Here is a 12,486-nt window from a genome sequence, read left to right as displayed (position 1 = left end):
AATCACCTCACTGAATATCTTAGTTCTGATATTGGAAGAAACAACAGTATTACTATAAATTTGTATACCTCCTTTCCTCTCTGCATTTGTCATTGACAGCTGATACAGTTAATCATTTTAAAGACATGATTTTTTATACTCAAGGGAGTCATCTAGAGATGGAAACAGCTTGACTTTAGGGAGCTTTAAAATCCTAGCATGGTGTGTCTGAGCATGGCAAAAAACAGGATGTTTTTTTAATGCAGAATTATCTAAACTGTAATCTGCGTGTATCTGCCTGCATGTATCACATGCATCCTGGCCTAGCAAGCAACTGAACACAGTAGAGCAGAAATATCCTACCTCAGCGGATGGGCAGCCAGCCCTTTACTCAGGCAGCGGAAAGTAAAGCCTCAGCTGTATTTTATAAGGCAGGACAAATGTTTACATAGAAGCTACCTGCCAGGGTTGTTCTCAGGGGTGAGAAAGGCAAAGGAGACCTCGACATACAACAGAACATACAACAAACTCCTCAAGGTGCTCCTCCCCAACTTACTGAGGTATTGCTAGGTTTCCACTGCACACTTTTCAGACTATCTTCATTTCTATTCTAACTCCTCTTTTCATGAACGAAAAAAAAAAAAATATGTTTAAACACAGCCTAGAATCAAATCACTTCTGAAACTGCAAGAACTGTTGTATCTCCAGGGCAGCAAACAGGAGGAGCAGCAAAACGACCCCGTGACTATTTTTGTCTGGGTGCCTGTGGTGAGAACAGATTTTTGATGATTTGCCTGGAGCACTGGAAATCTTAACACCAGCTTTGAAAGTGTAAGATACACTGAGAGTGAGGAGAGGGATATGAAGTGCTCAAGATATGCTAGACCAGCCTTTTGTAGTGTCTGATGGGGTATTCAGAGAAATGGATCATTCAATTTGTCCTGAAGGTTTTCTGCTTTCAGGAAAAGGAGGAAAGTTCACATTAGTCCTTGATGTAAAGACTGAGCGTGGGCATGAAAAAATGATGATTTTAAGGCTGCAGGGTTTTCAAAAGGACTTAGTTCACAGCTATGAGGCTTCTGAAAATTGGTGTTTTTTTACTCACTGGATCCTATCTAGAAATAAAAGTAACTTACATACCTCAGCAACATTTAGGGAATTTCCATTATTTCTGCTACAACAGAAAACATGGAGATACATACATGATGTATGCATGCATGTATAGATAACAAAATACAGATACATGTAGATTGATCCAAAAATAATGCCTCCTATTTATTTCCATGGAAACTACAACAGATACAAAGAGCACAACAATAGTATTTGATAAACTCTCAGCTACAAAACACTCTTCATCAACATACTCACCACCATTAGCTATGCATTTTCACTAGCAATGAACAAGAAGCTATATGCCATACCTGTAAAAATCTGCAAGGCCATCCAGAATATGGCTTGTCCTTCATATTGCTGTTGCCACTGCTAAAATGCACCACCTGCCACCTCACTGTGCTCACATCCACTATTTGGTCTTCACAGACGTTCAGCAAGCATCAAGGAATGTCAACAAACACCATTTTCTTCTGCATAGAGAAATTCAGGGACACACCATTGCTTCATATGCACTTCCATGTCAGACTCCTGCCTCCCCACTGCCATCTGTCACACTGCAACAAAATGTAACGGAATATTGGCAAAAAGGTTCAATCTCTACAATCATACCACCAACGTCCACCTATGTCATTATGAGCCAACGTTGTAAAATATGAGGCATTACTTTCAGAGCAGCCTTCTTAATTCAGGGAAAGAGATGCACTAATAACAACTTTAATTTGGTTGTCTTTTTCCTGTTTTTGTTGTTGTTTTGGTTTTTGTGTGTGTGTGTGCGTGTTTGTTTATTTGTTTGTTTTTAATGAGGCTCTCTGGTATGAGTATGGTAAACTTCAGAAATGCTAGGCATCACGGGAACAGGAGAAAGTGTACTTTCTTGGTATCTTGATAGTGTAAATCATAGTAATATGGTTGAAATAATCTATTTTCTTAGCACAAGAGTCCTTTTCTGTGACTGGTGAGTACTTTGTGATGATGATCTGTGATCTCTGCCCTTGCCTGCACTGTGTTCTGTGCAGTGATCTCCAGTTCAGTTTTAGGGAAAAGGTGTTCGAAAGTGCTTCCCTGATAAAGGGCAACCTGAGTCTTTGCACAGGTCAGTCCTTTACCATGGAAGCACATGAAGAGGTGGAAAGAAACTTGCACCTCCTGCAATACCCTTAACAGCGAAGTCCTGGTGGCCAGGCTCAAATTAGGCCCACTTGTGAAAGGCCCTGCCTGCCTTCTTCGCAGGAACATTTTTGTTCAGCAACATCTGAATGTGTGGTGCAGCCCAGGAAGAGAGAACAGCTTGTGTCCTCTCCAGGGGACAAGGCATTCCACCAACACAGCACCCTGCTGAGTCCCTGGAGGAAAGAAACATAAAGGGAAAGGAAGAGACATAATTCAGAGGGGCAGTTTAGTTTTACTGCTGTGCAAAGAGGAAAAAATATTACTTTGCTGCAGAAAGCAAATTACTTCCAAAGATGTGAGTAGGCTGTGGGCCTGCAAATTGGCACGTGCATGCTGAAATTAGCCAGGTTTTCAAAAGTATGTAGGCAGGAACGGATGCAGATAGACGTGTAGCTCCCAGATCCTCACAAATATTCAAGTACGTGTATACAGTTAAATTAAAGGAGTGAGTGTCAGCATCTAATTAGTTTGTCTTGCTTTGGCCCTTGTGAGATTTGGACAGGTTTAAGACACCTCTCAGATTCTCTAGGTGCTTGCATACCTTTACAAATCTGTCCTTACATGCCTATTTAAAGACATGAAACACAATCAGTGCTAATATTTCACTTCCTGTAACCTGTATCAACGAGACTTTTCTTGACAATTTGAGCCCAAAACTAATATGAGTGTAACATAAATTCTATCTGAATTACTTGTAGGCTGCTCCTTTATAACCTCCAGATTTTAAGTTGGTCCGTATATGAAAGTCACTGGCAGTAATCCATACTTTTTCCTTCTGGATCTCATTTTCTTCAGCAATATCCCTTCTTTTTTTCTTTTTTTTTTTTTTTTTTTTTTTTTTTTGCCTTCAGTATTCAGAACAGGGTTGGATAATCTGCTTCATTTTTCAAAATTAATCATTTATTACATTTTTTAAAAAGCCAACAAATATGCATAAACCACATTCAGACATCTGGGTCTGACAGCAAGAAGCCAGTGCTGCCTTATGGCCACATATAATTGTCACAGACATATCTTGCAGCACATATTCTAGCATTCAGCATGTCCTCCAGCATGCATTAGCAGTTCAGCGCCATTTTCTTTGCAGTCCGAGCTGCTCACAGCAGCATTTCCTTACTAGTTCTCGACGTGTTTTTTTGGATTCCAGAATAACTTCAGCTCTCCATTCCTTTGTGATTATACTCAATGATCCACTTTGCCTTTTCCTTTTTAACCGTTGCCAAAATTGGCATTTTGACAGCACTGGAAACTGAAGTCCTCTGTTTGTTCAGGGAATAGCTACAAGCGCAGGCAGTGCTGCAAGCTGTCCCTGCTCTGCTCAGCCAGCATACCCCAACCTTCCCTGGAAAAAAACACTCTTGGTTGCATGCCTCTTTCTTTCCTTACTCAGATCATTCAGGTCTTGAGTTGCTCTGGAAGATAGCCTGCAAACCAGGACTGGTTAATGATGGCTGCAGTGATATTTATTTGACAGCAGTCTGACAGTGACCACCATCTAATTTTGTAGAGGCTATTGGATCGATGTCAGGTGGCAATAATTTCTTGCCATTCCTGCCTTTTGTTGGATTTGAACCAGGGTCTTGGAAATGAAAGAAGAATTTTAGCCTCTTAAGGCATTTAGTACACCTGTCTTATCATCTCTGCTTTCATTACATACTTCCTTAAATCTCCTTTCTTTTTTTTTCCATTTCAGTCACTCCTTTTATTCGTCCTCCTTGAACCAGAATTTTGCTCCTTTGTAGACCAGAATACACATACTCCAGTACCTCCTTTCTTTTCTTAATGTCAAGCCAGCAGCAGACTCTCTCTTTTCTGTTATCCCTCCACTCCCTGTTAATAAAGAAGATCCCATAATGCCAATGGTTTTGAAGTTAATGGGTGCAGTTTCTTGATGCTGAGTCTGTTTGACAATGCTAATAAAATTCTTGACCATGAGGAAGGTTAGAAAATATTTCTTAGTGTCCAGTTTGAAATATGTGTCATAAAATTAATTAAATAAATATTGCCTGTGTCAGTAATGCACAGTTCTAATAGTGCACTTAACTTATACCGAGGTATAATTTAACAGCAATGGGAGCACTTATGGTATCCAACTTACTATGAAATAAATTCATAGTGATCATAATGACATGACACTGACACCCTTAGACAGGGTCCTCCTTCATTGCATTTTTTAAAAAATTCCCTTAGTAACAAGAAATAGTGTTTATTTTTTTATATATATATATTTTTAATGTATGCAGCAAGAACATCAGCAGATCGACACTAATTTTACCAAGTTTTGTCATTTTAAGCTCCCATTCAATTTAACTGCACAAGAAACATTCAGGTTTTTCTCTACTTAGAACTTCAAACCAAACCAAAATATGAATTTCAGTATATTCAGAGCACTAAACTCCTACACTTGCCAAGCTATAGTTTGTCTTGTTAAATATGTACATGTGAGTACCAAACAGTCCTTCCAAACACAGTGACCTATTACAAGCCATTAAAATCAAGCACCATGATAGGGTGTTAGATGGCTGTTAGCCACTGAGAAACAAAACTTGTAATGTCTGGATGAACATGCTGTCCTTCTGGTGGAGATAATTTACAGTTTGTTTTCATTTCTTCACGGAACTGCCATGCTCTAACCTCACTGACCTCTCATTTATGGGATTTGTGGTAGTTCAAATCATATTCTATATTCATAAATGCTCCCTCAGGTAATGACACAAAGTGATTCAGTTGGAATTTATAAAGGAATTTTGATTAAAAGCAAGTCTTGAAGATGTGAATGAACTGACCTCCACCAAGTTTTATTTGAGAAGAAAAGTTTCTTGAATCATAAAGCTTCTAATATTTTCCAAAGCATGTGGCAATATTAAAAACTTAATTAGACTCTAAAGCTTAAGAATTGTTGACTTAGAGACGTTATTTTATTTTTATACACAATGCCAGGTTAGCGTAAAGTACTTTTGCAGTAATTTTCCTTTAGATTTCTTTTTTTTTTTTTCTCTTTGAGGTTTTCCTTTGAGGTTTATGTAGACTGCATGTGGGGACAGCAACTGTTATATCAATCGTATTTAATCATTTCTTTTTACAGTATTATGCATTGTATATATGTATAAACTGCAAACAAAAGAGACACTGATATAGAAAAAAAACAACCAACAACAGAACCAACGCAATTATTTTCTGCACAATATATGACTACTATTATTATTTTATTCATAGAATATTTGACACAGGATTTATTTATTGTTACAGGCTTACAGTATTATTTGCTTTTGTAAGTAGAAAGGCAGTTTCATTTCAGTGTAAGGTGGTAATATAGAAAGATACAGAATAAAGATATTTTTCAATATTATCTCTCCAAAGAAATCAAAATACTGGTCAGGAAATACATCTTAGAGGATGGTATTTTACTTTTTTTCATATATATAATAGAGTAATATCTTAGTTTTGCTTGCTTTCTGTAAGAGATTATTGGAGCAAGACACTTTCTTTCTATCTAATATCTGGGACTTAATGTTTATATTGTCTTAAATCATTTCCAATCCATTAATATACTGCATTGATCCACCATTCATCTGATTGTTGAGAGGAGGCATTAATGGTTTCCATTAGTCCATTTTCTAATTTCCATGTGTTCTGATGATAATAAATCTTCACTTCATCTACTTGCAAGGAGCAGCAGGTTCCAGCAGAATGGACTGCATTGCAGATGATGGAGTTTTCCAGAAGGAGAGGAAAAGCAATGAACAGTGATTATCTTCAGAGGAAAGGGGAACTGCAGAATCTTTTGCAGAATTTGTTTTAAAGAAAGAAGATAAGCACAAAGGCTAAAAGGCAGGATCTACTTACTATATGTGACTGGAAATCTACCTGTGTTCATCAGTCTTGTAAAATCAGGCAGCAGGGGAGGAAGGATGAAACTTGGTTGGGGTCAGTGCTCAGCAAAACAACTCCCAGATTGAAGGCAGCCCAAATCTAAGCCATTCCGGCTGGGGTCTGTGACCATACACCTGCCTGAAGCACAGAGTAGAAATGCTTTTAGGCATTAATTAGAGGGGGTAAACAAAAACAAACAAACAAACAAACAAAAAACCCTGCATACATTTGTGCTTCTTCTTTTGGTGATGAGATTTGTTTCATTCTCAGGTTGCTACCAAAGGTATAAATAATTGAATCCTACATAGTTTCAAGAATTTACAAAGGAATAAAACTAAAATAGGCAGGAAGGGAAAAAGACTCCATGGATCTGGCTTGTATCCATACAATTCTATTTATATAAAAGAAATTACTGAGCATTCATAATGCAGAGTACTGCTGCTACGCAGTAGTAGGTCTTGAATATACCTATTTTTACATGCTGTTCAGAACACTGCATTTCATAGTTTGAAAAACTGATTGCTTATTGAAGTACCAGACTATATGAGCAAACTCAAACTCCTGCATTTTCAACAGAATCCTTCTTTAAAGCAGGATTTATTTGTCTGATCTATTCTAAATTTGGAAGGAAAATGCCTCTTATCGTTCACTTTAGAGGTGATATCAGTGGAGCTGTCATTCCTTCTTTAGGAATGGAGAGCAATGAAAGCTCATAAAGTTGTTTTCCTTGGCAAATTTTCAAGTATAAGTCTCTAAAACAGAGATTCAATGGTCACGAGCTGGCAAATCATTCTCTTAAGTCTCACATGCTCACATATATTGCTTGATCTTGGTCTTACATCACCAGTTTGAAAGTTGGACAAGAAATTCAGCATTTTGGAGCTTACTTATGGAAGGACAAAAAGAAAAAGAAAAATCTGATCTTTGAAGTAAAATTTCTTTCTACAAAACAGAGATAATATACACAAAGAAAATCTGTGAGATAAAGAACATGAGGAGGACAGGAAAGGAGTACTAATAAAGATAGACAAAAGAATTATTCCAATTAAAGCATCTGCTGAATACAAGGTGAGTTGTTTTGCCAGAATATGTTTTGGAAGGATTATTTTATCCACACAGGGCTTTATCTAGCAAGTTTTAAATTTGAATATAGCTTCGAAGTGGGTGAGGGGAACCCCCAGTCTCAGTTCCAGGAAAAAGTGGTCATGAACTCAAGCAAGCTTTCCACCCTTAGTCCAAATACTTTAAGAAGCTGTTGACAGATTGTCAAACTCTGAAGACTGTATCTCAGTGAGTAAGCCAAAAAAAAAAAAAAAAAGGAGAGTAAGAAATGTGTCTCCTGGGATGGGGAAAGAAGAGAAAGAAGAAGAGAAGACATTAAATATTTAGCACCACACACTGCCTAACAGGGAAGCTGACAGTCTATAGAATAAATCCTGTACAATTGTCCAATTGCAAAACAGATCCAATCATGACACCAAAGGAATTTGAAAGTCAGACTAGAGGAGTTGATGCAGCATGTGCTAGATTTGATGAGACTAATAAGAATTTTAAGATATTTCTTCTTATTTGATCTAGAGGGATAAATGATTGGGCTCACCAGGCACTCTATGATCACATGGATGATCACATATTCCTAAAGAAGACTCTTGACGAAGAGAATGTACAAGGTTGGGAGTAGATGCATCTAAGCCAAACTTTTCAGTTTGATTGATAATTATGTCCTTCAGAAAGTAGTTATTTGTGGTATTGACACAGTAACTGTAGAAGGGTCTTTCATAAATGCTGTATTTAACAAATATTGAACCAGGCAGAGGGAACACTGCAATTCTAGTCAAAGAGAGTGACATGAGGACATTGACTGGAGGTGAACTTTTCACTCTAGTACTGGGCAAAAAATAATTCGTGCTTCTTCTTGGCAAGTACAATTTTTCAGATTGCAGAAGAATGTCTAAAAAACTGATGGTATCAATAGTTGCTAATTAACAATGACTAAATTCTGTAGGATGTTTTCAATGAGTTCCTACTGCTTTTTTCATCTCTGAGAGGCATCATGGTGAAACTATTGCTCATATTTCCAGACCAGCCTTGATAGGTTTTGTATTTACCCTTAAAAGTAGATGAGAAACTATGTAGGTCTGCAAATGGCTGATCCAGTCGAGCTGCTGAAATTGAATAGCACATTCCAGATTAGATTATTAAAGCAGATTCTCACTCTGAGGAAGGTTTATGCAAAAATGGTAGGGAATGGGGAAATATTGGTGGTAGGTGGGCAGCTGGTCTGGATGATCTTGGAGGAATTTTCCAAACTTGGTGATTCTATGATTCTTTGAATTACCAATTCAGTGACTCAGTGAAATTGCCAAGGCTGGATGAAGAGATGGAGGAGAAGGATGGGCTGAGTGGACAAAGAGAAGGGACAACACTGACGAGGAATGAAGCAATTAAGATTTGTACTAGCAAGTGAGATTCTAAAAGCAAGAAAAGCAACTGCAGCATGAGCAAAAGAGTCAACAAGCCTCTTAAATCTGTGTTATCTTTGAAGTGGTAGAGACTGTAAAGGGGACAAATATCAGCTTCCCCCTGCACCTGTACGGTGTAATGGAAGAACTGATTTCTTCACCATGTATGTCTGAGCCAAAAATTAACCTCACTGATTCTGGAGAAACTCAGCTGCCAGCCACACTGAACTGGGTGGTGGTTTTGAGGAGCAACAGGATGGCAACATTTAATTCATTTGTTTTTATATTAGAAGCCACATCCTAGCCCCACACATTCCTCCAGCAGAGCTGTACCACACATTTGGTTTATGGAGTGTCTCATGTTTCTGGGGAGAAGACAAAGGGAGTCCACATCATGATGACACAAAAAGCATCCCAGCAGCCAAAGCTTGCCAAGCACCAGGCCGTAACTCTGCCTCCCCTGGAAACAGGAGATGATTTATTTTCCCCATCTGCCTGGCTGTTCACAGGCAAATCTCACGGGAGGACAACATAAAATTTGAGCACAGCTGCTATGTGTGGCTGGGAGGTGAGCTGATGGAGATACCACTGGAAATCCAGAAGGACAAGAGCAGGTAGGAGTCCTCCATGAGAAGATCTACACCCCGTTATTCTATTCACAGTCTGAAAGTGCTGGTACAATTCCTGTATAACTCATGAATGAGGTCTGTAGACAGTTTTACAAGCATGTAGACCAGTTTCTTTCCCTCATTTTTGGGAAGGTGAATTCAGTTTGGAAGAATTGGGCAAGGAATCTGATCCGAGAAAAGATCAGAGAAGATACAACATTGAGAAGTTTTAGAAGTTTGTTGGCTTTGAGCTATACCTGCACAGAGTAATGTGAAGAAGAGAAGTAATAATCAAGGGAAATCAGAAGAAACTTGATTTAATGCCACTATGCTCTCTGTGGGCTGGCAGGGTCTACAGGTTAAATTAAAGTACTATAAGGGCTCCTGTTCTGCTCAGCAAAACATCCTATAAAAAAAACTGGTACTCACAGAGAAACTGAAGGATTCTCAAATAAGCTTCAGTCTGCCCTTGCTGCTTGTTGCTTATCCACACATAGATATTAGATTGTTCTAATTTTATTGAAACAAAATATAGAGCTCAAGTCATATATATCTATTTATTGTACTGCTATATTCTAATCTAAGAGCTAAAGTCAAGCTCAAAAACTAATATCAGTGACTGGAAATACAATGGCAGCAACTGAAGCAAAATTAATTATATAAACAAAACATTGTTCTGTGAATCAGATCTAGATTTTGTTCCATATACAACTATACTCAGTTCAGCATCTCTCTCTTTTTTCCCTCTTTGGTATAATATTTTCTCACAGGCAGACTGCAAATATTAGTGTTCATTATTTTCATCCATTACATGTGAATATACTGGATGACTCTAAAGTGGATGGTGTCAGAAGGGCTGTACTAAAACAGAAGAAAAATTACAGATAGTCACTGTTAATTTTAAAATCATGAATGAGGCTGATAACTGAAAAACCATGCACAGCACGCAAAGACTTATAAATCAGTAAAAGGAAGTGGGCATAGAAGACAAAAGGGTTATGTTCAGGACTGCTAGAGTAAGCCTGAGAAGATTAATTTGTAGTGCCAGTAATAGAGTACTCGAGAATAATTAGCTTTCATATCAAATGTACCCTGCACTTGTGCCTAAAATCTGCTACATGAAACATATGCATCTTAAAAGAGCTATGAAAATGAGAACTAGATTGTTTAAGTCTTTGTAGCAATATCTTTGAAGAAATCTGATGACATTTCAAATTAGTGAGAAATAGTGGAAATGCAGTCAATGCAAAGGAGGAGCACAATAAAAATCCACTTGATGTAGATAGGTGAGGAACAGAAGCAGTTGAGCAGCTTATTCCTCATGGGAAGGAAATGTCACTTCATGGTGTGCTGAAGGAAAAAAGAAAGTTGAGAACATATGACACAAAATGGTATGTTGGATTAAACAAGAAAATCGGTCACATTAGTGTATTCTGTTTCAGTTCACAATCAGTATACACTGCCACATCCAGAAAGGATGGAAATGATGCAAACTGTTGAACTGTAACACTGCTTCTCAGACTGTTCACACCTGCTCTCCGCACAGTTTCTTTTTTTTAATTAAAAGAAGATGAACATTTTCGACAATAAAAACTAACATCACACAAGGAAGCTTTTGAGAGCAAACCCTTCAAAAATTTAAATGCATACATACAAACACTTGCACACGTGTGCATAATCATCCTTCACAGAATACGTCAAGCCAGTCTCAAAACTGTGTGATTGCCTCCAGAGGCCTTCTAGTACAGGCTGCTCATCGAGTGTGATAGCTGATGAGATGCCTGTTTTTCATTAGGACACTGGTTAAGAATTAGATTAACAATCTCATTTCCCATGGTGCTTTGAAGCTGTGTTTTGAGCACTTTCTTTAGATTGAAAGGTAGATCACATTGCAAATTAGCAGCATGGGGTTCCTTGCGGATTCACCTTGTGTTCTTGCCCACACCATGTGTTCTCTGATATCACACTGATGGGCTCAGAACAATTTCTCAAGAGTGTTTTTATTTTCTCTGTAATGTTATGATTACTGCAGACGGTCAAGTCCTTTTTTCTGTCCATTGTAACTATGGCAAGCCCTTGAGTTCCCATTTGTACAACAGTCTGCAAGAGTTTCCTTCCACTGCAGTCTTCCATGTTTATTGTTACCCCTGTGTTCAACACAGAGTCAAGGTATGCGGGTACATTTTATAATTACTATAAATGCTCCAGAACCAAAGGAAAAGCACTTTTCTCTCCACTACTGCCTCAGGCACCATGGCTTTAGACCTGGAACGTAGCCAGACCACTACAGGACCGATACCAGAGCAACTCCCAACCAAATCTTGAAGCATATGCGTAGAAAGATAGGTATCTCATAAACTAATCACACAAAAAAAGAAAAGTTGACATATTTTTAATATTGTCAGCATTTTGCCTTTGTTTCACAGCAGTAAATAATGTAGCAATACATGGAAAACAATTTGAATGCCAGATGGCAGGGACAACTGTTGCTGATTTAAGGCAAGGTTGTGTCTGAATGATGGAAACAATGGGAAACTGCTGCAGTTAAGTGGCAACGCAAGTCTTCAGGAGAAATCTCCTCCAAGCTCAAGAATAGTTCATCCAGACATTCAGGAAAAATTGAGAACCTCTCTCAAGTGAAAAGGAATGCATGTCTTGAGACCCAGCACAAATGATTTTACGCTGATGGAAATGAGAACAGGAAACAAAAGCAGAACATAGAAATATGGGCTGAGCATGCAGGGATATTCTCAAAGAAATACAAAGCTCGATAAGGTTGAAATTGCCAAAGGACACCAAGGGCAACAAGATGAACATCTATCTGAAGTAAAAGAACAAAATAGGAATGCATTGTCATTCAGATAAATGGGGAGGGTGATTAAGTGACAGCAGATGCAAAAAAGGCTGATGTACTCTGTATTTCCCAGCCAGGGCTCAAGAAGATGTGCTACCAGCAGTAAATGAGTATCAGCTATGGGATCTTTTCAGAAATCTTGAGCCAGGGCCCTGAGGTCCAGGGGCCTGATGGAACTGCATCAGATGATGGTGAGCAAGATGGTTGATGTCACAGTAAGGCTGCTTTCTATCACCTTTGAAAGTTCTGGGGAAAATCTTCTAATCATAGAATCGTAGAATCATAATGACACAAAATGTTGCAATTATCTTTGGAAGGACAAGAAAGAAGAGCCAACAAACTAAACATGAATTTATCTCTCACTGTTTTCTGAGAAAAAGTCATGGAGTTTATTCTCCTGGGAACATTTTTTGGGGCATAAGATAAA

At 38.3% G+C, this 12,486-nt stretch overlaps 1 long non-coding RNA gene across 1 annotated transcript in view; it reads right to left on the bottom strand.

Moving 5' to 3' along the window:
* Positions 1 to 5,769: 5,769 nt before the first annotated feature.
* Positions 5,770 to 12,486, bottom strand: part of LOC149913026 (uncharacterized) — a 50,903-nt gene continuing 44,186 nt past the window's right edge. Inside the window, exons 2-3 of the long non-coding RNA XR_016461436.1 lie at positions 6,109 to 6,273; positions 5,770 to 5,957 (exon numbers count right to left, since the gene is read on the bottom strand). This is a non-coding gene — a long non-coding RNA (uncharacterized LOC149913026). The remainder of the gene's footprint in view (positions 5,958 to 6,108; positions 6,274 to 12,486) is intronic.

This window comes from Phasianus colchicus, chromosome Z (assembly GCF_987193195.1).
Source record: "Phasianus colchicus chromosome Z, bPhaCol1.hap1.1, whole genome shotgun sequence".
Lineage (NCBI taxonomy): Eukaryota > Metazoa > Chordata > Aves > Galliformes > Phasianidae > Phasianus > Phasianus colchicus.
This window is presented reverse-complemented; position numbering and strand designations above follow the sequence as displayed.